General features: G+C 43.5%; 1 long non-coding RNA gene across 2 annotated transcripts in view; it reads left to right on the forward strand.

Annotated features, from left to right (window-relative positions):
* Positions 1 to 20: 20 nt before the first annotated feature.
* The window catches only part of LOC122462062, a 63,689-nt gene continuing 36,615 nt past the window's right edge, over positions 21 to 27,094 (forward strand). For both annotated transcript variants that reach the window (XR_006284401.1, XR_006284402.1), the window contains exon 1: positions 21 to 184. This is a non-coding gene — a long non-coding RNA (uncharacterized LOC122462062). The remainder of the gene's footprint in view (positions 185 to 27,094) is intronic.

Raw genomic sequence — 27,094 nt, forward strand, 5'->3', positions numbered from 1 at the left:
GCACTTAAATAGCTTCAGAACTTCACTACAGTTCTGAGTGAAGGCAGAAAAGGTACCAAGATGACACTGGCACGCCAGTCTCCGTCGCAAGCCATGCCGAGTACACCTACATTTTGGGCAAAGAAGGAGCTAACTGAGTTTTCTGGGAAGACCTATGATGGTACTTTACAGCTATGCAGAAAAGGTAAGTGGCATCTTCTGCTGATGAGTAAAGTGCTGTACTGTGTGGCTCTTAATCATTTTTCAATAGGTTGATCATCACCCAGGGCTAGGGGCTCATTGCTGAAGGAGGGTCATAAACTTTTGCACCTTCCAAAGAAACTGTCGGGGAAAAATCTTATCATTGCTCTGCACTTCCTGAAGAAGCCCAAATCTTTCCTGTTGGATTTCTTTGTTTAATTTTGGGCATGGTTATGAGAATGCTGGAAATATCAAAGGTAAAATGTGCTGATGTACACTGACTTTGTGAATATGAGTGAGTGTATGATATAGCTGGGCGGATAAAGAACTTAACTACTCCTGTGCGCTAAGGAAGTTTTCCATTAGCTCAAGTGGTAAAGGATTCTGATTTTGAAATTGAAGGAACAGGATTCTAGGTCCAGCTCGCAAGTGAAGATATGTGATTTATCCAGCAATTGTATCTGATAGGAGTGCTTGAATTCATTGCTGCTTGGTACCTGGCCGTTGCATTTGAACTCCTGTTTTGTAGAGGCAATACTTAACTAGAGGAATATATGCACTGAATAAATCACTCATTGTTTTCTATTCTGCAAGAAGATAATTGATTTGAAAGATTTTTGGGAAGGGCCTTTGTCTGGCACTAAATTATAAAAATACTTAAGCAAGCATCATAAAATAAAGAATTCCCATTCACCATCCAGTCCCTGATTTAGAATACCTTCTTTAGTTCCTGGTTATAATACTGAGTTCTTTCTCAAATTCCATCCTAAAGGATCCTTGTATTTATTATAGCATCATGCCATTCAGCCTAGGGAGAGCCGTGTTCTTCCAGAAACCTGCAATCACCTGTCTATGATCCCTAGATGTCTCTATTGCCTTAATAGATGGAAATTTGAAAGACAAAGAATGTGTTAGCCAATCACAACATGTTATCTTGAATAGAAATGTGCTATGTGAAAGGTTTCATAGTTTTCTACTCTATTGGTAAAATAGAGTGAGGTTCTTCTATTGTGTCACAGGGCAAAAATGTTTGTGTAAACTTCTTTATTGCTTACCACCAATGCAAGCAGATTTTGCAGCCGGTTGGAGTTGTATAGAAACAGAAAGAGGAGACTATTAAGATTAGAAGCAAAACGTGAAAAGCAGGTAACTAGTTGAGATTTAAAAGAAAATTAATGTCTGGAAATTATTTCTAAACCACCTTCCCAATCTCATTAACTCCACAGACAGAGCCTCATGGATCCTGGAGTTTCTGTGCCAGTTGCTTTGGGGCAGATCATTCTTATGGTCTGATTTTCAGAAGTACCGAGTACTAACAAAGTTCATTGTAGTCAATGGGAGCTGGAGGTAGTCTGTATCTTTGAAAATCAGGCTTTGTGTGTTGAGGTCAGTGTGAAATCATAGAAAAATGGTGAGGAATGCTTTGGACGTTACCAGGGATTCTTTTCCTCCACACCCTTTTGCAATTCATGTTGATGGTCTCTCATATACTTCAAATGGCAAGAGTAACTATTCTCAGGAGAAAAAGAGCTCATCAAAGCATAATCCATGGGTCTCTGTGTGGAGTAGTAGTTAAGAGTCCTGGCTCCCAGTCCTGTATGCTAAGGTCACTTCCCAGCTCTGCCACCTACTCTCTGTGTGACTTACTTAAGTACTTGTGTCCCTCAGGGTGAAATTGGTGTGTTAATTCTTACCTAGCTCAAAGACAGGTTGTGAGACTCTGCTTGTCTACACTTAAAACGTGACAGCACCAATTTTTTACTAATATAGTTAGTGGTACAACCCTAGGGTTATTTTGCTTCCCAAATCAGAATAAGCTATGTGGGTATAAGCACATCTATAGTGGTGCAAAGGCATCCACGCTAGGTGGGTTTTGCCACTTTAATTGTACCAATATAGTTAAAACAGCACGCTTTCTAGTGTAGACAAGCCCTCTCTGATCTGGCCAAGATGCCCTCAGTGCAGGATCCAAACATGGTATGGAACAAAGGTGGCTTTAAGCCAGTCCATTTTCTGATGCATGCTTGCCCACAACTCCAAGGAACTGTTCTGGCAACTTGGAATTATCGGGTTGTAGGGAGGCCCCGGCCATAACTTGTTTTCCCCAAACATGCCTCTATGCCAGGGGCTGGAGATGAGGTGACCTATAATCACTATGGAGACTTTCTGGCTAGATCCTCAAAGATATTTAGGCACCTAACACCCAAAATGTCTTTCATGTCACCCAGAGAGTCCTACACATGGGGAATGCTCAGGGACCAAATTTAGCAGTTTCTTTTGCACTGCCAGAACAGCACAAAGCAGCTGGAGTCACCCGAGAACTGGGTCCACTGTATGTGTCATAGTTACAGTGGTATGAAAAAATAAAAGCCATTTTATATCAATGGATTTTCTTGTTCCAAAATGTAGCTGTGAGAGCTTGCCTCGCAAACCAGCGAAAGAGGAATCCAAGGCTGGCAGGCAAATACCACAAAAATAGAACAATATTGCTACAGTGGGTAACATGTTCCCCTGACAGCTGAAGTATAAACTGAACAAAAATCTGCTTTAATTGCTATCTCTCTGTCTACTGCCTGCCTAATTCACTAAAAATAAAGGTCTTCTCTTTAGTGATGCTCAGAAACGAGCTAAGCAGACGTGATTGGGAGATAAACATGTTTGGAATAAATACTGATATGAATGACACTTATTAGCTACAGGGTGGCATATTTATCTCTCATTAGGTAGCATAATAGCACATTGTGAAAAGAGAAGGGTTCCTTACTTTTGCATTATTATTTATATGTAAACCCCCCACAACAGATCATCATGGTGGGGAGGCTTGCAGATGTTAGTAGATGATTTTCTCTGTAATTCGCACTGGCATTGTTTATTGGGAGCTCTGAGCAAACAAGATGAGCACAGCTGCAATTTGAGGTTTTCTCCTTCTTTGTCAAAAAGTTACTTTGTTCACTTCACACATAGGGGATGAAACAATGGAGATGCGCTGTGAGGGAAGAGTGTAGCCAGTTACATCATTCCCTCAGGCCTCCTAAATACAATATAACAGAGTCAGGGCCAGACTCCTGTCTGCTGTAGCTCCATTGAAGCGAAGGGCCAGACTGTAGTGGATTTTGCACAGGTTTGCAAGGGGAGATGCTGCAAGGTCCCATGCGTCCTGCTCCGGCTTGCACAGGGTGGTAGAATGGGCGAATCCAGTTGGCATCCCCTGGGTATGTATAGGGGAGGAGCCAGACTCTGACCCCACACCTTTCCAGCCCCATTCAGCAGAGTAGGGTGGAGGGGATTGCACTTTGTGCCCCCTACAGGGACATGCAGCAACTGTCCCACCACTGTATAATGTTCCCCAATGCAGCGTGGCTGCAGTGTATGCCTTTGCCAAATAGGCCCAATCTGGCCATAACCAAGTAACAACCTTGGCTTGAAGATATCTGGTTGAAGCATGAGGGGGATGAACACATTTTCATTTATTACAAGTAAATTACAAGACCCAATCTGAAGTACTGTAGGTCATTAACGTAAAAGCTTTGATCCTCTCCCCTGGACAAGTCAGGCAAACCTCCGGGGGCCATGCACTATGCAGGCTACTTTACAGTCAACATAATGTGAAAAGATCCTGGGTGGAAGATCAGATCAGTCATTTGGATATTAAATATATTTGTTTTTGGATGACGGTTGGCCTAGGCATCTCCTTCATCATATTATTCTTTGTTCTTATTTCTTTTACTTTATATATTTTTTGGTAGTGCACTTTCCAGGCATTCAAGAAGGGACAGTCTCTTTGCCAAGGAGCTCACAGTCTATGGAGAGACAGGTCGAGCAGGGTTAGGAGAAAAAGAGCAATAAACCAGGGGTTCTGTACACATCAGATGCATTCACTCTGAGCAGCACAGAAGTTGGTTTTAGGATTTGATCCAAAGCCCACTGAAATCAGTGGTACTCTTTCTATTGATTTCAATGGGCTTTGGCTTGGGCCCTTAAAGAAGGCTCTGATGTGCACAACATAGGTCCTTTGGTAGCACTGGCCAGCTTCTTGGCAGAAGCATCTTTATCAGTCAATGGTATAGTTTCCTTAAAACTTCCAGTTCTTCCAGAGTCCCTGGAGGATAAGCGTTGGGGCATTCTGTTGAATTTGTATTTAGAATGTGGCCATTGAACCAACCTGGAGCCTCCACATACTGCTGATAGAACACTGAACGATCTCTTGGAGGGTGGGATGCTCCCCACCCTGAACCATACAGAAGGGCACGGCAAGCAACTTCATTTGTTTTAAGGAAGAGCTTGACAAATTTATGAATAGGATTGAGTGATGGGATGCCTTATGGGGGAAAGGTACCTGTCAGTTCATGTTTCATGTTCCTGAATCACATGCATCAGGGCTTCAGCCAGTCACCTGGCAGGGTCAGGAAGGGTTCCACCCCACAATAAATTCCCATTTTGTTTTTTTTTTTTTTTTGGTTTCCTTCCACGGAAGCATCAGAGGTGGCCATAGCTGGAGACTGGCCAGGGTGGAATGAGATGTAATTAAGAATTCTCTCAGGTGCTTGGCTGGTTGGTTTTTGCTCACCTGCTCAAGGTCTAATTGATCACCATATATGGGGCTGGGAAGTAATTTTCCCCCAAGTCTGATTGGCAGTGACCTTGGTGGTTTTTGTTTGTTTTGGGGTGGTTTTTTTTTTTTGCCGTCTTTTGCAGCGTGTAGTCATTTGCCAGGATTATCTGGGTATATTTCAGTTCTCTGCCATTGCAGGGGCCTTGGGCATTGGTGCACCTTGGTCCCTCTATTCTCTACCTGTGGCACACAATATTCTAGTCTCCTGAGCACTGTAAGACTTTGGTCTAATTCTGGTTGTTGGGTTCAGTGTGCAGATGCTCAGTGGTGTTGGTGTCCTGTGATATACAAGAGATTAAACTAGATGATCTAATGGTCTCTTCTGGCCTTAAACTCGATGACTCTAAGATCTTAGAAATGCTTAAGAGGTGATTGTGGTGTGACACTCCATATTCTTCATAGAAATATGCTTAAGATATGAATATGCCATAACTAAGATATACTTTATGCAAGATGGCTCATGTAAGATATCATTGAAAGGTTATGAATTACTCAATGTGATTATCCAATTTGTATGCATGTATCATTTCTGTATCTGAAGTTAGGAATATTGACTATGTAACAATTACAACTGCGTGTGTACTTGGGGAAACGCACACCAGACAGTAAGCAATCATCCTGAATGAGCCATTTAAGAAGGACAATAGAACTCTGAAGATACTAATCTCCCACCTTCCAGAGGAGTTTCCTGGGATGCTGCATTGACACTACAAGGTTAGGTGATGATGTCACCTGATGCAAAATACCACCTTGAACACTGCTAGTACTTTCCCACCGGAAACAAAGGCTTCCCATCTTATGTAAATCTTATTTAAGGCTGGGGAGTAAGGCAAATAGAACTCTTCTCCTGAAGAGACAAAGGAACTAAGCTGAGGGAAAGGCAAGAGCTGAGTCCAGACTGAGACAGAGGAGTGTAGTCTGTAAAGAGAAATAACTGGAAATTTAAGCTACAGAAACTCTGCATCCTGCCTAAAGTCAACATTTAGGGTGAGAAATTACATTTTGTAACCTGTTTCTTTAGTGAATCAAGCTTAGTTTGCGTGTTTTGTTTTATTTGTATAGTAATTTGCTTTGTTCTGTTTACTATCTCCTATAATCACTAAAAATTTACCTTGTTATAGCTAATAAACATATTGTTTATAACATAACCCAGTTTGTGCAATTTATAACTGGGGGGTGAGGCAAGAAGTTGTGCATATCTCTCTCCACATTGAGGGAGAGGGTGAATTTTTATGAGCTTGTACTGTGCAGATCTTTCTATACAGCCAAGACAATATTATATGGGGTTTACCTCTCCACAGTGGGTGTGCACATAAGTGCTGGGTGAATTCTTTCACACAGATCTGACTGTAGTCTCTGTCTGCAGCTGTGTGTGGTCTTGCCTGGGAATGTGCTGGAAAGGGGCTTGAGAGCCTGGCACAGCAACCCAGGGCAAGGGAAACCCAGGCTGGCAGGCTGGAGGGCTGAGTGGAACCCCAGCACATCAGATGGCATCCCAGAAGGGGGTCCAACCCATCACAGTGATGATGCAGCTGGCATTTGCATTCAAACGAGAGCTGGCTGGGAATGTTTTGTCAACATTTTTTTGTTGAAAAATGCCTATTCGTCAAAACCCAAACCGTTTGCAAAACAGCTTCAGATCTGAAGAACCTTCCAACTTGACAAAATGCTGAAAAAAGTCTCACAGCGGTTGATATTTTGCTTTGCCCTTTTTCAAAAAAACCTGTTTTCTGATTCAAAATCAATTTTTGTTTAGAGATTTCAGCTGATTGAACTAAGAGGTTGAAATCCAAACAACATTTTTTTGTAATTATTGAAACAAAATGTCTCAACTGACCCTAACTGAAACTTTTTTGTGGGGGTATATGAATATTTTTTAAATTTTGACTTTTCATTCCAGTTTGAGATGGGAATTTTTTTTTGAACTTATGAAATAATGAAGGGACGGGAAAACTGTTTCCTGCCCTAGGTCTATTTTCTAACTCTTTCATCACAGAAATGCAGGGCTGGAGGGCCTCAAGCGGTGATCTAGTCCAGCCCCCTGTGCTGAGGCAGGATTAAGTATATATAACCCATACCTAATAGGGGTTTAATGTTGGGTTCTAAGAAAAAACTGGAGCATCACTTTGTGTGAGAGGAGCCTGGAATCTCACAGTGGAACTGTGAAAGCTGAGTAACAATATTTCAGGGAGCTTTAATGGAAGGATACCTCTCTTGATGAATCTAGTTCTATCCTGGTAAAAGGTGTTAAAACTACCATTATTCTTATACTATAGTACAGATGATTCCATTCCACAATAGCTGAGCTGTAAGAGGAAAACCCTTGGGACACATTCCCATGAGTAACAAACTTTCCATTCCCTCAAAGTTCATTTGATTGAGTGCTTGGTTCAGAACTACTCTAAAAATGCCCAGCCAGAGCTTGAAGTATCTCATTACCAGGTGTTCAGCTTCTCGGAACTTTCACTCAAGGGTTGTTGTGGGTTTTGTGTTTTCTGTTGAATTTTTTTAATGAAAATGTCAAAGCCGGGGGGAGGGAGAGAACAATTACAAAAAGTGCTACTTTGCTTGAAAATAAAAATGCTGACTTTCAACAGCAGGGGCTTTCAACAGTGCTTATTCTGTTCTGTGCTTCTGATTATATATTATCACAAAAGCTTTTGGGATGCTGTTTGGTATGAAAGGCCTGGTACAAATATGAAATTGTTGTTTTTAGCATGCTGTAAGGTAACTCAGGTTTACCTGCAGGCAAAGCAGGAGAGAAGAGCAAGTAGGAGGTGTTGCTACTCAGACTGTAATCCTCTCCTACCAGGAGAGGAGCAAACAGATAGAAGGACAAATACAATAAATAATAAATTGGCCTCATAATTGACTGAAATCATAACAGTTCTGTTCCAGGCAATGCGGTCTAGCAAATAGTGCCCTGACCTGGGACTCAGAAGACCTTGGTTCTATTCCCAGCTCTATGACCTGGGGTGAGTAATTTCACCTTTCTCTGCCTGTTTCTCCTCCTGTGCCTTATCTGCTTAGATTCAGAGCAGAGATTCTTTTGCTATGTTTTTACAATGCGCCATGGAGCCCTGATCTCAATTATGGCCTCTTAAACACTACTGTAAACAACAACAATGCTAAAAGTTCTCAAACAGGTCAAGAACAGGTGGGATGGTAAGATGTGTGTAAGATGTAAAGAGCTATCCTGATAACCAAGCAACCAGCAAAATTATGAACCGGAAGGAAACATAAGTAAGGTCTAAAATTGACCCCAAGTGGGAAAAATCTTTGTAGGGGACTGGAACTGCTGTGAGGTTCTCCTTGTGGAGTGTTCCTAGAGCTGTTCTGTCTGGGAAAAGGGCAGGGCTGAATTAAGGCATAGGCGATGTAGGCCTGTGTGTAGGACCCGGCCCCAGCTCCTGGAGACGTAATTGCATCAGATTCTCAGGTTTTGTTTTTTTAAGAAGTTTCTATTCCTCATGGTTGTGAAGAAAAGTTTGCAGATGTGATCCAGGTGTAGCCAACTGTCACTCTCTTGCTTTGCACTGTCACTACCTGAGTCTGCAAGTAGCCAGAAGAAATAGCTCCAAGAGGAGTGAACTTCTCATACATCTTAATGGAGTGTTAACTCCCAAACCCACTGCTGTAGGGTGGCCCTGCTCACACCAACCCACCACAGGACAGTGTGTGTGGCAGGAGAAGAAGAGGGTAGGTGGGCCTGGCCCATCTACCCATGCAGAACATGCTGGCTGCAAAAGCACCAGGCCCTCCTGTGCTTCTACCATGCTACTTCCAAGGGAGAGGAACCCCTGCTGCTTCTTGGGGTGGGGCAAAAGGTGCTCCCGTGCCACTACCATTGCAAGTGGGGGTGGAGTCACAGGGGGCCGGATGATGTGCCTAGAGCTCTGGATTGTTTTTATTTTGTCCCAGGGAGAAGAGGTTCCCTCTTCTCTTGGAGAACAAGCAGGGGGGTTGGCCTAAAGATTCTCCAAGACCTACAGGAGATTAGGGGCATCTGTGCTGGTTCTGAACCCCGCCCTGAAACATCCCTAGCTCCCTGGAGCTTCCACAGCATGGAAAAGAAACTCACAGACATGGCATCCAATTTCAAATAGTAAAATATAAACCATATGGGAAATATCTTCCAGGAAAAACAGGACTTAATATAAACAGACTGTGGTTGGAACAATTATGTTTTATAGATAATAATCTCTGGCTCCAGTAGTAGAAATAAAGGACAAAAACTGTGAGGAGCCAAAAAAGAGTGGTTGTGGGAATGAATCTCAGCGAAATGAAGATGAAAAATACACAGAAAAGCATAGAATTGCCTGAGACAGAATCAGAACTATCTTCCTAGAACAACAGCTGAGATCATATAGGAACCACATAGTGAAATGTAGAGGATCAGGCTAAAGGTCAGGACTAGTTGGCAATTAATAGTGGAAAGAGCAGGCAGCCAGGGTGGGAGCCATCCTGGCACTTCTATTCTTCCAGTTCAAGAACAGTAGTTTTTCAAGAGTAGGCTTTGTTGGTAGGGGATGGTCCTTAGTGCAGGTGATTGTAAATATCACTTAGAAAGGAATATGGACAGATGGGCTCAAGCCAGAATGGTCAGGTGAGGGTCCAGATTTCAAGCACCCCAAAATTTGCGAGATGTTCAGATCTGGTTTTTATTTCCGTGGGTAGAGAATGGATTTACTTGTGGGAAACTTAAACGGTATAAGGAAGTCTCTGGACTCTGGAAGTCAAATATGTCAGAAGCATTGCTGTTTATTTTACCTAACGATGCCTGATGGAGCTGCCATGCAGTGGCACAAGCTGTTGCCCTCTCATGAAGCTATGTGTGTTGAACATGTGTTGCTCTTTTCAATTAATTTCTATGCCAACCTGTTCACATTAGAGAGTCATTGCTATGCATTAAGGACCTGACCCAAAGAGTCCTATTGACCTCAACGGGCTTTCGATCAGGGTGTAAGGGTCCAAATCTGCAACTCATGCCAAGTGGTAGTGACTTTTGTGAGTAATCCCATTGACTGCAATATTACAACAACTCATGTGACTAAGTACTGCTTGGCATGGACAAGGGTTACAAGCCTGGGCCCCAAATATTAAGTTCCTCCCATTTGCACATTGAATGATCAGATATTAGGAACAAAAATCAATATTGGTAATAGAAATGCTAAATGTAAGTGCTAGGGAGAGATTAGATATGATTAGTTTGTGTGTTATTACCTACATTTAGTCATGAGACATGTATATAGGGCAGATCCTCACCTAGTGTATATTTACACAGATCCATTGAATATACACAATTGTCCTAAGAACGTCAGAGAAGCAGATACATCAATAATCTGTATTCTGACTCTTTCTTAAAAGAGAAGCAATGGGGACCACCCTAGCTGAAACTAGCACTTGGCAGACAATAGAATTCAAAGGTTTATATAATTCTTATTCTGCTGCTGCAGCTGTCATCTATTCAAGAGCTGGGATGATATTTTTAGTTGGAAAGGAGAAGCGTGTCCCAACTTTATGCTAATAATGTATTTTTGGTGCACTAGCTGATTTTCTCAGGCTGTTGAATGGATCAAACAATTTGCCTTTTTGGAGCCCCAAAAGACATAGGTGCCTAACTGCCACTGTAGACACCTAAATCCAACATCTAGGAGACACTGAGATCCTCAGCTGCTGCCTAGCTCTGGAGGGGCCTATAGTCCCTCTGCCTAAATTTCTGCTTTTAAAATCCCCATGGCCCCTAAAAATTGGCCAGTGAGCATGTGCACAGCCACCTCAGTCTAGGCACGTGGGCACCTAGGCTCAGGGCTAGGCTCCAGTGTTCCCCTGTGAGGCCCAATCCAATGGGCATGCTCTGAGAGTGCCTAAGCTCACAGAAAATACCCAGGGGAGGAAGTAGGGATGCCAACCATTTAACTTCCACCCCTGTGGTTAGAGCACTCACCTGGAGATGGGAGACCCAGGTTCAATTCCACTCCTTTCCCCAACCCTTGGGTGAGTACCCTAACCATTGAGGTTAAGGTGTTGGGGGGCACCACCACTTTTTTCTCCTTGGTTTTGTGTGAAGGGGCTAAGTGGCCTAACTTCAGGAGAGGGTTTGTGAACATGAATCCTGAGCAGAGATAGGGGGCTTAGGCAGCTCCCTGCTCAGTGGGTGGGCTTTTGTGAGTCCCACTCTTAGGCACCTATTTCTCCCCATGCCTTGCTTAGGGAGCCTCGGTGCCTAACTCAGGGTTGTGGATTCTGCTAGGTGTCAAGACTTGTGAAAGCTCAGTGTCACTGTGCCCAAGTCCTTTTGTGGATCCAGCACTAAATTCATAGAATACCTTACTCCCCTTTTTGCTGTCAGTTTGTCCCACACAATTTTAGTACTACCTGGTCCAGGTTTTTTTAATATGGATTCCTGGATCACCAAATGTGAGCAAGCCCTACAAAAATGAACCTTTGTTAGGTAAGTCATCCTCAGCAGAAGGTGTTACGTGCACACCTTCTCCTCAGCATAAGGTGGTGTGTGTGTGTGTATGTTTGTACACACACGCTCTCTCTTTCTGCATGCAAAAAATGCAGGCAGGAGTGCAGTGTCTATCTCCTGGTATCTGAGTACTGAATCTAAAAATGTATCTGAACAGGAGAGAAACAGAATCCTTTTTCTAAAGGTCGTATGTTGAAATTAACTAAAAGAGACTCCAAGAAATCTCCATTAGTAAAATGAAGTTGCATATACGGGACAGCTCATTGTTTTGAAACTGACAACTGGACAAGCTTTCTCCCCAAATTAAACCCTAGTTTATCACAGAATAAACATGCTATGCAGTTAAATGAATCAGAAATGCAGCAGACACTTGCTTTGTGGCTTTCCTTTCCTGGCTTAGAGTACTTTGTCACTAATCAGTGCACATTGTACAGAATATTTTTATACCACCATGAGATAGGTATTATTCCCACTTTAGAGATTAGGAATGAAAGTGGAGGGAAGTTAAGTGACAGGTCTGAGGCCACAGCAGAAGTCAGTGTCAGAGCTGGGTTTAGAATTCAGTTATTCCTGGCTCCTAGTTTATGCTCAGACTACATCCTTTTCTGACAGGCAATTCTTGTCCTCCTTCCACAGCTGCAGATGGTCCTGCCAGCAGTATACCCAATGTGATCCTGCTGCATGGAATTGAGGAAGATTTGGAGGAGCTCACATAGGAGTTCACCCTGCCAGAGCAATCATTATACACTCCATTTCCCTTTACACATGTTTATTCTTTGCATGAGTTAGCAGCCAGGCCACAGAGTGTGTGTGTGTGTGTGTGTTGGGGGGGGCCACTTGGGAGATATTGTAAGGCAGTTTATTCCCCTGGGGCTGAATGCACAGCAATGCTCCCAGCTCCTGCTGGCCCAGACACAGCAATACATGCAAAATATTAACCTCTCTCCAATCATTTAACCGTTTCATACCCACCACTACCCATAACAGCCCTTTGTGGCTCAACATTGGGAGAAACAATAAATCCTCTGTGTTTTCTGAACTCGTCCTGTAGAATTTCCCCATGCAGCTGCAACAACAGTGTAAGCTGTGAGCATCTTTCTCCAGGCAACAGGTTATGGAGATGATTCCTAGCTACCAAAGAAGAGACGGAATGCACTGCTGGGGCTGTGAATGACCCAACTGTATAGAGGCAGGTGACCCCTCGCTGCAGTAAGCCGATTGACAAAACATCCCTGGTCACTTGAAATCACTTGACATGTGCCCTTGAGTAGGTAGTATGATCAGCGTTTTTCAAGCCTTATTCTTATCTCACTACAGGTCACAAATGCCCCAAAAGCAAAGGAAAAAACAACAAAACAAAAGGAAACCTGGAGAACCTGTAGTCTGACACTGCATTTGATGAATGCAACTTGTTCAGAAGTATCCAATGGCTCTATCTAGGCATTTGTATCATGCTCATTATTGTAGTATCTTAGTGCCTAGAGTTGGAGGGTCCAACTCCCTTGAGGTGTATGTAGCCTCTGGAAAAGGCAGCCCTCCATATTGAAAAAGGGCCCTTTTAAGATTTCCTCTGAGTTTCTCTTATAAATAACCTTTTCTGTTGGCCTCCCCTGCCTCCAAACTTCCTGTTGTCTTGTGATTCTGCGGGACAGAAAGTATCACTTAATTAAGAGGCTCATGTGTCCAGGGGAGCAGAGGTGACTCAGGAAAGTAGACCAGAGTTTGAAAAGCTGTGGGCCAGGGGCTACCTCTGACATTAAGGAACTTTCAGACTTCCTAGATGCATTTTGGGAATCTTTCAAACGAGCAGAAATTCACATCATGGGGCTGTCATCTGTATCTAGGCACTGGTGTTTATTTTAGATCAGAAATGTTGACTTGTTACAGGAGATCTTGGAGGCGAATAGCCAGCAGAGCTGGGAGATTAAAATAAAAAAAAAAAAAAAAATCAAGCTGAGTCTTTGACAAAACCATTAACATCTTTTTAAAAACTAAAAAATAAAATAAAATAAAATAAAAAATAACCCTAACAAATTTTTTCTTTTCATTTTGATACTCTTCCTAGATTCTACTGGGCCTGAAATAGATGCTATCCTTATGGCTTTTCTGACCCCTTTGGAACCAGAAATGGTCAACAGTAACACAAAAGATTTATGAAACTTTCAATCCAGTTTCTACACTAGAGAGATTTAAAGAAGTCTTAAAATATGTAGGGGCTTCACTGAATTGAACCACTGGAGATGGGTGAGTGGAGATTCCATACATCTTTTTTGCCTCTTTAAAGAATCGTTCAGCACATGTAACCTGCTTTCATTTTCTGCATCATGGCGAACATAAATATGTAATGTCCACCTGTTATATACTAAACAAAGGAAGCAGTGAACAGCAAACTTGCATCCCAGGTTTTTAAATATAGAGCCAGATTTTCAAAAGAGCTCAGGGTCAGATTTTCAAAGAAGCTCAGCTTCTATTTAAGGCACCTAAATAAGAGCCAGATTTTCAGAAGTCCTCAGTTCCCAGTGTGCTGAGCTCTTTGAAAGTCTGTCCAGTCTTATTTTGGTGCCTACAGGGAAGCTGAGCTCTCCTGAAATCTCTAGTCCCAGATGTGGGTCCTAAGTCCTTTGAAAATTCTGGCCGTAACATCACCACAAAGGTACACAGCTGACTTCAGCCTTGTAGAGCTTCATGATTTTTTCGACTAGATCCCTTCCTTCCTTAAAAGTGTGACTTTAGTTGCTTTCTAACAGGTACCTTTCTTTATGAGGAGCTGCCTTTCTCTCAGGCCACCCATTTTAGGAATCTTTCCCAGAATGCTTTTCTAACAGCTGGCCCGCTGAAATTTGTCAGCGCTAAGCAGCTGCAGCCCTGAAGCAACCATTCAGTGGAGGCTTGCTGTAGCTCCTGCTCTTCCAGCTGGTAAGTACTCCAGATTTGTTTCCCCCTTTCTCTCATGAACGAGGAGATGGAAAGTTCTCTCACTGATGCAAAATCACCTCAAACAGGTATTCGTTTCCTGCCAAACCTCTTCCTCCCCCAGATTTGTGATGGGCCATGGCAAGTGCAAAGAAGCACAGAATGAATTAGCTGGCTAGGAAATAAACACTAATTTGGCATGATTTCATATTAGCATTGTAGCACTTTGGTGAAGCTGATTGCTTTTGCTTTGATCTAAAATGTTTAAGCAGACATATCCTGAGACACCCATTCCTACAGAATAAAAGGAAAGAAATAAAGTAAGGGTGGGTTAAGTAATCAGTTAAACTGAGGAGGGAAATAACGCTCACTCAAAATGCCTATTTTCAGAGGAAATACTAGTATCTGAGCTATGTTTTCTTAGGGAACTGGCTGGCTCTGGTGGTCAGTCATAGGGAAACAGTCTTTCACCTCTAGGATCCCCAGTTGTAATCCAGCCCAAGTGAGGAGTGACCAAAAGTCATTGCTCTCTGAAGGCCTCTGTGCTGAGGAACAATGTAGAGGGGAAAGGGTGTTCCAGAGGCAGCTTTCCTCAGAGGAAACCCTGGCTGTATGGCTTCAATAGAGTAGGGAGAGAGAGCCCACCACGTGTGTGATGCTATAAGTCCTCTGCAGTGAGAATCCAGTGTGTTCAAGGAGGCAGAACCCACTATTTCATTCCCCAGGGAGTGCAAAAGGCCAACATCTCTCAGCCAAGGAATGACTTGGGGAAAGCTCTGGAGTAAAAACCTCATGGAGTATTCCTCTGCCAAGTGCTGCCTCCTGCATGGGTGACTGTTGTGTTGGCAGAATCTCACAGCTCAGTGGTGGCTTGTCAATCTATCTACACCTCTATCTGCCCTGATCACGGTAGTGCTAGAACACACATGATACACTGCAAACATGCCTTGTCTTGAAAGAGTTCCCAAACCTCAAACATTTCACTCCCCCAGGGGAACAGAAATTGGCCTGGTATTGGCTCAATAAGGCACTGATTAGTCCACCACCCTCAGCTGAAGGTGTAATTACAGCTTATCCTTTCAAAACAATGCACCTGCACCTACTTCACTTGAAGTTTTATAACAGCATCACACAAGGGTCATAGGCAGTTCAGGCACTAAAGATCATGGTTGCAGCTAGGGTCTGTAAAAGCAGAGGGAGAAGCATAGGGCTGATGTAAGTAGTCCTTTGCTGCCTTCTCCCTTTGCAAGGCCTGGTACCTGGGCAGGAGGTATGTGTTGGAAATGGGAAGAGGAGTAGGCAGAGCATTAGGTGCTATGGAGATTCTGTCCTGCAGTGCCACCTATAGGCTGTTTGGGAAAGGCTTCCATATATTAGATCAGCCCCTGGGGAATCTGGGCTATGGCTCCCATGGAGCTTGCGCCCATCTTTGTTGTGCTCTGGAAGCCTGCCTCAACTGCTGTGACTTGTTAGCACCAGCTCCACCTGACAGATGCTATTGAGCTGGAACATGGTTTGCTCCAGAAGGGGAGCTGCACCTGGGCAGAACTCCTCTGGAAGGAAATATTCCAGGATTTTCTATGGAGGACAGACACAGAGCAAAGAGTTTGCTGACTCTTATAAGGATTTTCCAGGCTTCCAGGAAAATAACGTTTGCCTGGTGCCTGATCTTAGGATTTTTTGCCCACAAAGGAAGAGCGTGGCTGGCTAACCATAGGCCCTGGTTTTTTTTAAGTCTTCCCTGGCTTTGTTGCCTAGAAGGGGCTAGATCCTCAGCTGGTGTAAAGCAACATAGCATCATTGACTTCAATGGAGAAAATATTCCTCCATGACCTCACGGGGTGAGAGGGTACATATCTTTGGAAACACTTTAGTGGAGCTACCTTGATTTACACCAGCTGACCATCTGCTCAGAGTGTCCTATTGGCTTTTCTGGTGGTAAACTGTATCATGTGCTTCTAATAACCCTCCCTCTGTTGCCCTGTAGTCAGTGATGCCAGGGCAAGCGGTGTGTGTGTGATGTCATCTTCTTTCCCAATCACACTTTCCAAATGGAATAACAGCTTCACTGCTATCTTGTGTTGCCTCCCACACAGAGAGTGGTGCCTCTGAGAGCTCCTCTCTATTCCTGGCCTTGCTAAATCTCTAGCAAGATGTGCATTTTAAAGGAGCGATAAGCATTTTATTCTTGACTGAAGTCAGGGGAAGAGCTGTCAGCTGACTGAGTGGTTCTGGATCCACCTGTCGTTTATTTTTGGAAACGTTCTCCCAGGCTCTCCCATTAGCCGTTTCAGTGTGTCAAGGTGAGGCAAGGATTAGTTCTTTAAAGAAAATGAGTCAGACCCAGAGCTGGTGTCAATCAAATTCCAGATAGTGCTGCACAGATTCACACCAGCTAAGGACCAGGCCTACCCTTCCTTTTTATAGAAAGGAACCATTCTCCTTATGCACACCCATCTAACTGTATCTTGAGCTTCAAGGACCAAACCAAACCCCCCACAAAACATCCCTGCAGTTGAACAAGTTCCCTGGATTCACATTTCAAATATGTTTACATTTAAAAGGCTGAGGTAAAAACAGAATGAGACCGGGAGAAAGTGGGAAAGAGACAAAAGTCAAGGGGTGTGTGTGTGAGTGAATGTGTGTGAGCGAGAGAGAGAAAGAAAGAGAGACACAGATATACAGAGAAAACGCATCATGTAGCTTAAATGAAAAAGCAGCCAAATAGAAAGCTTGGCTTCTCTTTTGTTGTAATCTCAGGCACACTGTGATTAGTAGAGAGACATTTTTCTCATCAGTACCATGCTAGGAAAAGAAGAAAACTAATTGGCATCTGCCACCCACTGTTTTAATGCAATTTCTCTTAAATATTTTCTGTGTACTGCATTCTGTTGTCAAAAAAGCAGCTTTTCCATGGTCTGTGAAACACATTTCAGTACAAACACAGCTCAATACAAAGGTCACCCCGTCAAAAAAATGTTTTTCCTCAGTAGAGAGAGTGCCAAAAGTGGCATTTTGCTGTATAGTCTCCCCCTTTTATTTGATATTTCTTAAGTGGTAGACAGCTGGAGATTGTAATTTTTCTTTGATGAGCAGAATTTGAGGGAGCCTGGTTTTTTTTTCTTACTGGAATATGGACTCTTTAATAGCTACTTATGACAGGTAATTTTCTTCTGTCTCTTGTTTCTTTTATGGCTCTTATTATCTATTGTTTTTGAGATTGGCTATTGTTCCTTATATTAGTGTGTGTTTCACTGAGTTAGAGTTTTAATGGTAGTTAGGCTCTCAGATGCTAAATTACATTCCCCATCAGCCTTTCTGTTTACCTGATGCATGTCAAACATGAGAAGGCTCTGGGAACTTGCATACAGAACAAGAACAGTAAATCAACTGTATATCACATTGTAGAGTATGGCCAGAGGTCAAACAACAACATCAAGAAAGGTTTTGAATGATACCCCTCCTCCCACAATTGTTCCACATGTTTAGAATAAGGCAGATTTTGAAGTTCTAACTGAAGCTGTCAGCATCCAGAAGTGTTTGTTTTCTGCATGTTCTCCCAGACGTGCTTGTAATAGAAATATGGGCACAAAACAAGCCTGATTCTTATCCTCTTTATGTCACACAGGAGCCATTACTATGTGTGGGGGATTTACCTGGTGTATATTTCACCAAGGGTTTTCAATCACACTGTTTATCGCTATTCGTTTGGGGGGTTGAAGAGGGCGTGGATTGTTCAATAAGGAAATGGTCTCCTTTGTTGTGCTGACTGAATTGACCATTATAAGATACTTTTCTGAAGAAGCATCTGAGAGGCAGGAAAAACAATGATTCCTGATTAGCTCCTACCAAGTAAATGTCAAGTAATCTTCCAGTGCTGGCAAAGGAAAGATCAAGACATTTAAGAACACAGCAGCGGATGCTCTCCCTCCCCTGAAAAGAGCTACTGTTTATTTTTGTTGGGAAACAGTGTCTTTTGAGAGAGAATTCTAACAATTTCATCTGTAATTAGTCCAAGTACATTGACTTTAGGCCTACCTATGTTTATCTAACAGCTCTCTGAAATGAGTAGTATATGTAAAGGATCATAAACCTTTAATCTTAGATCATCCCATTAAAGAGGATCCCCCGAAGTAATGTATCTCCACAATGGAGCTCTTATTGGGTGATGTGGGCACCCTTGGAATCTTAATATTTTCAGACAATGGCCTAGGTGGGACTTGAATCTGGGACTCCTGGATCTATAAGCACAAGATGCTGCTGCCTGAGCTAAAGAAAGAGCTCCCTTAGCCTGGTGGTAATAGCAGACTCCCAAACTTATTAGTTGAGCCAGCTGCTATAGGGGAAGAAAGTGCCACTGTGGGCTACAATGCCATCTGTCCTGCAGGTGGAATTCCATTAAATAACATTGAGTTCTTTTTCAAAAACGTCTTTTCTTCTGGAGGGACAGGAGGATTTTAAGGCTCCCGTGGCCTGATTCTTTACCTAAATATTGGATTTGGGGGTTTTTAGGCAAATAGGATTGGCACAAATGATACCAAAACTGCAGGTGTGTGTATTTCAGTTTATGTGGACAAAAAGTTACTGAATACAATTAAACCTGCTTTGAAGAGTCATACGAGCAAAAATTGTTGCTAGTGATGGTCTTTAACTAAAGACAGAATTAAACTGTTATGGAAGTAGCCTGGATATACTTTAAAGTGATTACTTCAGACAAGAAGTTGTTATTGGGGGTGGTCCTCCCTGTTGCACTTGTCCCTGTGCAGTTTCTATCTGTTCTTGCTGCTAGAATGCTGTGCATTTTAGGAACAGAATTTATTTTAGCTTGTTGTTTGTCTAATTACAGGGCAAAGTAGTGTACATGGTAATGTCAACTTCTGGTCTCCAAAACATCGTTATGAACACTGCTTGCCACAACTCCAGTCTATCGACAGACATTCACCGGGGTTCAGGCCTCTCACTGTAGGATCATAGAATCATAGAATATCAGGGTTGGAAGGGACCTCAGGAGGTCAACTCTCCCTGCCCCTGCCTTGCTATTAGTTTCTGTCAACCCTATGAAGAGTTCTCATATGCTATGAAGCTGTCAGTCAATTTCCACCCGCGGGGGTGTTTGATGTTTTATCAGTGGCGTGTGTTATTTATTCTTTAGGCCCAAACACAACCTAGTTCTTGCATAACAGTTTTTGTTGAGCTTGGTCATCCGTTTCAAGCAGGACAGATTGCTAAAGATCTCTGTCACTTCCAATAGTTCTGTTCCTCCCATTGCTGAGAGCAAAAAGGGCACCAATGTAACCCATTTCCTGCAGTTCAATTCCACTAAACCCATTGGTCCCTTGGCTGACTGCATATTGGAAAAGCAACTGTAGTAGCTGACAGTGCAGTACTGCCTTTTATATCAAATAATGCTCAGCACTGTCAAAACATAAGCTGAATATAGGCACCGAGAATCACAGAGTGCTGAATCCTCCCTTTCCAGGGGCATGCTGCTAATATTATTGCAAGCCTTTTTGATTTAGACTTATTTTGGACACTAAATTGTTGATTTGACCTTGATTTTAAGTAACTGATATTAAATAACACTGTAACATGCCTGTTTCCTAATATGTGCATCTAACTCACATTCACTCTTCTGGAATTTCAAGCCATTTTCTGTGCTTCTTTTGCTTTTAGCCATTCCTTTGGTTCACTCGTCCTGCTGAGTCCCAGTAGAGTATCATCAAGCAAGATGGGTGAGGTAACTTCTTTTACTGGACCAACTTCTACTGGTGAAAGAGACAAGTTTTCAAGCTACACAGCGCTCTTCTTCTGCCAACCGAAGCTGGTCAAATAACAGATATTACCTTGCCCCCCCTTTTTGCCCTAATATCCTGGGACCGACGACTACAACACTGCAACTGTCAAGTAATGTACTCACTAGGTGGCAGCCACTGACAATTAATGCCTAGACAGAGGCAAAACAACCCTGTAAAATATATTCCCACCCTTAACCAGGGATGGTATTAGCGAATGATAAGACATGCAATCACAACAGATAAATGCCAAAAAAGCAGCAGTTTAGTTTAAATGAATCTCAGACTTTTACGCAGATTGAAATTTCTATCAGTCCATCCGCACATTACCGGAGTACCTCAGATATAGACAGTCCATATGGTGAGCTTCGACTGACTTGCCACACAGAGTGTGTGCGTGTTTGTTATAGGTGCCCAAATGAGGGTGCATAAAAGTAACAAATGATCCCCGGTTTGGAGGATTCCTCACAAGGGGAAGCCTTTTTATTGCAGTTACAGATTTTTCTTTTCTCAGGAGCCAGCCCTTCCTTCACTAGCTGACTGCTCCAGCACATCTTGGGCTTCAGCTTAGTTTCTCTGTGAGACAGGCAGTTGGGTGCACAAAATGATCCAATGTTTTAAAAACCTAGGAAAACAATTTAAGCTATTTTTTTTCAAACCCTTCTGTTTGAAGCGTTCTCCACTGAAGAGCTCTTCAGTAGTTGAGTGAGAATTCTCTTGTGGTTGGCTTTAGTGATCACTGAGGCTTCTGGAAGGAGCTGTATTAAATAGGATATTATATGTAATTCATTTCCGAGTTGGAAGGATGATCCAATGGTTAGGACACTAGTCTTGGACTTGGGATCCTGACTGCAGCTCCATGCTGCACTTTGTGACCCGGTGTGAATCACTCTCTCTCTTGCTTATCTGTGAAATGTGGATAATAGCACTTCCCTACCTCCCAGGGGTGTTGGGAAGATAAGTGCGTTAAAGATTGTGAGGTGTTCATATGGTGTGGTTGTGGGGTACCTGAGCTGCTTTTTGTTGAGGGAACAGTTGTCTTCAGTGACCCTTCTGGCTGCATCCCTCCTAATTGGAATGTTATGGGCCAGATTTTCAAAGAAGTGCTACCCCCATTTAGGCACCCAAAAATCTGTCTCCATGTGACGGGGCACAGCTTCTAGGGGGGCAGGCTGCAGAGTGCTCTTTGTCATCTCTGTGCTTGGCTTGACAGGTTTCCATTCATTCAGTGCTCATAGCTTGCAGCTGTGTTTCCAACAGTCGCACTGTCCTACCTTCCTGAACAGAAACCGCGGGCCTGGTCCATCTCCTGTGGAATTCAATGGAAGTTTTGCCACGGACATGAACGTTGTGCCCCTCGGGGTCCAAGCTGTGGTGTCAGAGCCAAAGAGTCTGAGAGAGCTCTGGGTTCTAACTGATCAGCATCACATAGAATCATAGAATATCAGCACTGGAAGGGACCTCAGGAGGTCATCTAGTCCAACCCCCTGCTCAAAGCAGGACCAATCCCCAATTTTTGCCTCAGATCCCTAAATGGCACCCTCAAGGATTGAACTCACAACCCTGGGTTTAGCAGGCCAATGCTCAACCCACTGAGCTATCCCTCCTTCTGCCCCCCAACATGACATGAGCCTCTCCATAACATGGGTGCCGGTTCCAACTAGCTCATGCCAGACCCTCTGAAAGGCACAGTGCCCCTCATTAGCAGCGCACTCAGGTGAGCGCAGCATGAGGATAGCTAACTTGGGTATGGCTTTGCAGTTTGCTCAGTCTCAGGTGCCAGTCGCCCAAGTTAAGTCTGTGGGGAAGACACGTCCACAGGCTGCACTGCTCCACTGGCTAGGAGGGGTCAAGCCCTGTCTCCTTCATCCCCCGCCCCTTCCCATCCACTTTACAGAAGAGTGACCTCAGGGCAATGCTTGTATTCTCCAGCTGTGGTTTCTTGCACCCTGCCATCGTCCTGCCCTGTCCACCAGAGTTTCTGTAAAACTTTCTTTATCTTGATTCCATTTGTGATGAATACAACAGGAAGAACTGTACAGAGCAGCCTCCAAGTGAGAGCAGAGAGATCCTGAGTTAAAGCTAAGCGCTCTGTTATACATACACGGATATATTTATCCAGCTGTGGGAGGATAATCCTGCCAACAGTCTATGGAGCCTTGGGGTAATTTGCAAGTCCCAGCAGCAAAGAAATGAAATGTTCACTTGTTCTGGGAGTATAGAGTACCAGAAATGTGTGGCAGAATTTTTACCTTGGGCACATTCCTGCTAGTGTGCCCTCTCTTCCCCCCACTCTCCACATATACAGCCTGAGTTTTTAGTAAACAAATTCTGTGGCAAAACTGTGCATCACTGAATTCACTGTGCATGTTTAGGGCCTGCATCCAGGAGCTCTGCTAATGGTTTGTGTCTGTCTTGGCTAAACATAACGGACACATTCACTACTGTATGCAGGCACTTCATTTAATTGGACATCAAGCTACAACAGTGTAGCCAACTCTCATTGTTTTATTGTGGGTCTCATGATATTTGGGATATTTCTTAAAGCACCAGCTCCTGGAGTCATGTTACTTCATGAAAATATCGGCTTTTTAAAAACCGTTTCTAGTTTTTGGGGAAAACTTCAAAACATGCCCTGAGAGCATGCTAGATGCTCAGAAACCAGAAGACAAAAAGGACACTATGGGTTTTAATTATTATTTTTATGGACAATTCTAAAGCCAGTCTCCTGAGGTTTTGAGGCCTGGCTCATGACTTTTGAATGCTTGGGGTTGGCGACACTGCTCAAAGCCTACTCTTGTAACTCTGATCTGTCACATACCTTTGTTGTGGGTGTCTACACGGCACTGAAATCTCATCACCACTATAACGTCCAGCCATAGTCACAGACAAAACAAAAGGTAAAAGACAGAAAAATGTAATGACCTCAGATATTACCATAGGCTCCACTCTCATAAGTTTTGTAGATTCTTCTGATTCATTAATCAATGTGGAGTAGGAGAGAGACATTACTCTGTCCTGCAGACGCAACCTTTCCTGCTGCATTGTCTGTTGACAGTGGCCTATACAGAGAATTGTCAAAGTGCAAAAAGAGACATGAAATGTCTAGTAAAGGGGAACAAATATTCAAAGGCAGCATGTTTAGTGACCAGAGTCAGGGAAAGCTGGTAGTCAAGACATAGGCACCGACTCCGTGGGTGCTCCGGGGCTGGAGCACCCACAGGGAAAAATTAGTCGGTGCTCTGCACCCATCGGCAGCCAAGCTCCCCCCCACCCCACCTCCCCTCCACCTTCTCCCCTCAGTCCGCTGCGTCCCCGCTGCTCCGCCTACCTCCCAGCGCTTTGCAGCATAACAAGTTCTGGGAGGGAGAGGGGAGGAGCAGGAATGCATGCTCAGGGGAGGAGGCGGGGAAGAAGCGGGGCCTGAGCGGGGATTTGGGGAAGGAGTCCAATAGGGGCAGGGAGGGGTGGAGTTGGGGCGGGGACTTTGGGGAAGGGGTTGGAATGGGGGGTGGTCAGGGTAGGGGTGGAGTTGGGGCTGAGCTGGGGCAGAGAGGGGTGAAGCACCCACCGGCACCATCAGAAGTCGGCACTTATGAGTCAAGAGCTCCAGGGTCTGTTTCCAATTCTGCCATTGACTTGCTGCATGAGCGTGAAAACCAAATCCCTCCCTCTTTCAATGCCTCAGTTTCCCTATCTGTATAATGGACAGGGTGCACCATGTAAAGCATGTTGGCATCTTTGTGTTATATAATTGCGAAGCATTATCAGCCCTAGATTGTTATTCTCAAGCCCTCTCACTTAGCCTTGTGATTAAGGCATTGGCCTGTTTAGGAGAGCTGAGGTCAATTCTCGGCTGTATCACAGAATTCCTTTTGGACAAGGTATCAGATCTCTCTGTGCCTTAGTTTCTAGCCCATACGATGGGGTTGTAATAGTTCCCACCTCTCACAGGGCTGGTGGGAGGATAAATTCACTGACGTTGGCTGTGGTGTCGCGGGCAGTAAAAGCACCTCGGTAGAAGTCATTCAGCTGAGGCACAGCATCCATCTGTTCATTCAGGAATATGGCTGGGATTCTTTCTTTCTTTCTTTCACCTTGCTCTAACAAATGTGTGCCAGACCATACTGCACGATCTGCTGCTCCGTCAGCTGAGGAGGATGGACACCTGGTTTTCAGTGGAGGGAGGCTAGTAAAGGGGAAAAAATGGCCCCTCTGGGAATCACCTATGAAAATGAAAACCATGAATAGCCATTCGTGAACTATTTGAAACAGCGATGGAGTCTAAGGAAGCGGCCCAGATGTGTCTGGCATACAGCAGGAGATGTTGTAAAACCGGGGCCATGAAAAGCAAATATGTTGTGAGCCAGCCAGGTTCTTAGCTGGGTAATACGAATACCACGGTAATGACAGGTGGGCTAATGGTGCTCGTCCTCCTGCAAACCTGCATTGCAGGCTGCTTGCTGCTCTACACCTTGGTGGGTGTTCTCCAGAGAAACAATTCCACCCCAGGATGAAACAGGAGTAGCGTGTGATGCCAGGCAGCGTGAGAGACCAAGTGCTCCCGTCATCACAGAATTGTGGGTCAAATGGAAAACTACATATGTCGCAGCATATCAGGCTCTGCTCTCATTAGGGAAGATCTAGCCACATACACGGATGAAGTATGAAAATATCTCATTGTGGACTGCCTGCAACAGGATAGGGAAGCAACAATGAGGAGTGGGGTGGAATCCCATCAAAGTCAGTGATTTTCACAATACTGAACTTATTGAAGTTCAATAAGTCACAGTAGGCATGTAAAATGTGTGTGTATTGTCCCACTTATGCCAAGGCCAGAAAATTCTGACCGAGCTGGAGGAAAATAACAATTTGGGCAGAGATTGCATCAGGCAGGATGCTTCAGCTTGTTAAAATGCAACTTACTGTATGCTTGAGAAGCTTCTGCAATGCATAAAAAGAAACTGCTCATGCTTGCATTGGGAGATATAAAGGAGAACAGAAACATATTTTTTCATTGCTTTCTACTGGAAAATTATTTATTGCCACTTAACTTAACAGTCTCTGCGATCTTAAAGTGGTTATTTGGAGAGTCAGCAATGAGAATGGAAGTGTAAAAATGGTTCAGTTGCTTATCAAGTAGCATCAGAGCCTTTTGTTTGGAAATAGGTAAAGTAAATGTAAAAGCAAATGATACATTTCTGAACTAGTAACATTTGAAAAAAACCTACCTGGGCTCTAAACTATCCTCAAGCTTTCAAATGTCTGGAGTGTTTGAAAGGAAAGAGTAAGAGTGAGCCTGGACTCAAAGGCAGAACTGGTACCATAATCCATAGTACAGATTGTTGGAAGGATGTTCTTGCAAATGAATGTTGGAAGCCTCATCATTGCATTCCTCTGCATTTTATTTATTTATTTATTTATTTAAATCCAAGACCATCTTGTGACACGTAACACGTGCAAGGTTCTGGAATATCCCAAACAGGCTAGTGACAGATTGGTACCTCCAGTGCCATCTGCACAAACGGTTAGTCTCTCAGAGTCATTTCTGAGTGCTATTGCGCATATGGATAGCACTGGTCTTTTGCAATGAATACAGAGCGAGGCAGAGCGATTCAGGCAAACAGAGCCATGGTACCTATTCATGGGCTGCAGATTACAGCGCTGGTCTAACACTTTAACTGCGGTCTACACATTAGATCATATTATAGTGATGGTTTATGCATTAGGAGTACCTTAGGTAGAATATGATCTTCGCATAGGTAGAAGAATATTTCCATCAAGAATAGTCAGCTATTGGGAGGAGACAGCAAATAGCACCAGGGACCAAATGTCCCAGAGTTTATTATACAATCGCTAGGGCACAGGCTTGTCTGATTATAGAAGCTACCCTTGTATTTGCAAGTGTTCTTAACAGGAGAGAAGTTGCAGAGAGAACAAGTTAGCAATGGTTGTAACTGGGTTATCGCAGCATTTTAATGGTTCGCTGCTCTGCGTTTATCATTGGCTACAATAGCTCCTGTTTCCCCAGCCCTCCTGATATTTCTGGCATTTATCAGACACTTTATTATGGCATCACTATCTAATAAGGGACAGCTTGGTGAAGAGAATGGTGCTGGGAATAAATAGAGGTTTTGTCTGGCCCCCACCACCAAACCACTGGTTACAATTGAGCCAGCTTGTTTCAGTCACGGGCTAGTGACTAATGCAGTTCTTACAGACAATTGCAGAAAAATAGGTTGTAAGGAGAAGCTACTGAAAGTAAATCTGAGTGACCATCTGCTCTGGGCCGTCTGTATTGTTGTCCAAAAGAGACCGTTCTGATTAGAATAAATGATGGCTTTTTCTGTGGGCTCTCTCTTTTGAGTGGGCGGGGGGAACCAATGAACCCTACAAAAACTCCAGGGCCAGTAGACAATATTGAGTGCTATGTTATTGGGAGCCACTCAGTTAATACCCAGAGCCTAATGAAAAGTAGCAGGGCTGTTCATTACTCATCAGGTTATGCTAGTTATTGGAAATTGAAAAAATAAATTAATACATTTGAGTGTGCACTTATTGAGGTTGCATCTCCATCGCAGGTAAAATCTGGGAGGAAAGACTGTCTGAGATGGACCAGATACCATGGAGATGATCCATCCTGGACATCAAAGTAGAAAAAACTTTTCTAACTTTGCAACAGACCCCAGACATTGTAACCAATTGCTGCGTACTGTGAGCATGAGTAACTACAGTCATGTTCCTTTCAGATTTGCTGCTACCGGTGACTGTCTAAGTATATCCTGGTTTTAGATTTGGCCCCATTTCAGGAAAGCATTAAGCATGTGCTTGAGTCCCATTGAAACCAATGGAATTTAAGTAGATGTTTAAAGTTAAGCATTTTCCTGAATATGGATGGACTTAAGCATATGCTTAAACGCTTTCCTGAATAGAAAGCTATGGAAAAAGAGGAATTAATGATAATCAGTGTTGTGATGAATGGAAGACGGTATTTTTAATACAAATACTTTTCCTCGCCCTACCAGATTGCGAACAATAACCCAGACACCCCTCCTGGCCATCAAAGTGTCTTCACTTCTGTTTTCTGCTGCTATAACATGCAGTGAACTAAAGAAAATGAAA

This window comes from Chelonia mydas, chromosome 10, assembly GCF_015237465.2.
Source record: "Chelonia mydas isolate rCheMyd1 chromosome 10, rCheMyd1.pri.v2, whole genome shotgun sequence".
In the NCBI taxonomy this organism is placed as follows: domain Eukaryota; kingdom Metazoa; phylum Chordata; order Testudines; family Cheloniidae; genus Chelonia; species Chelonia mydas.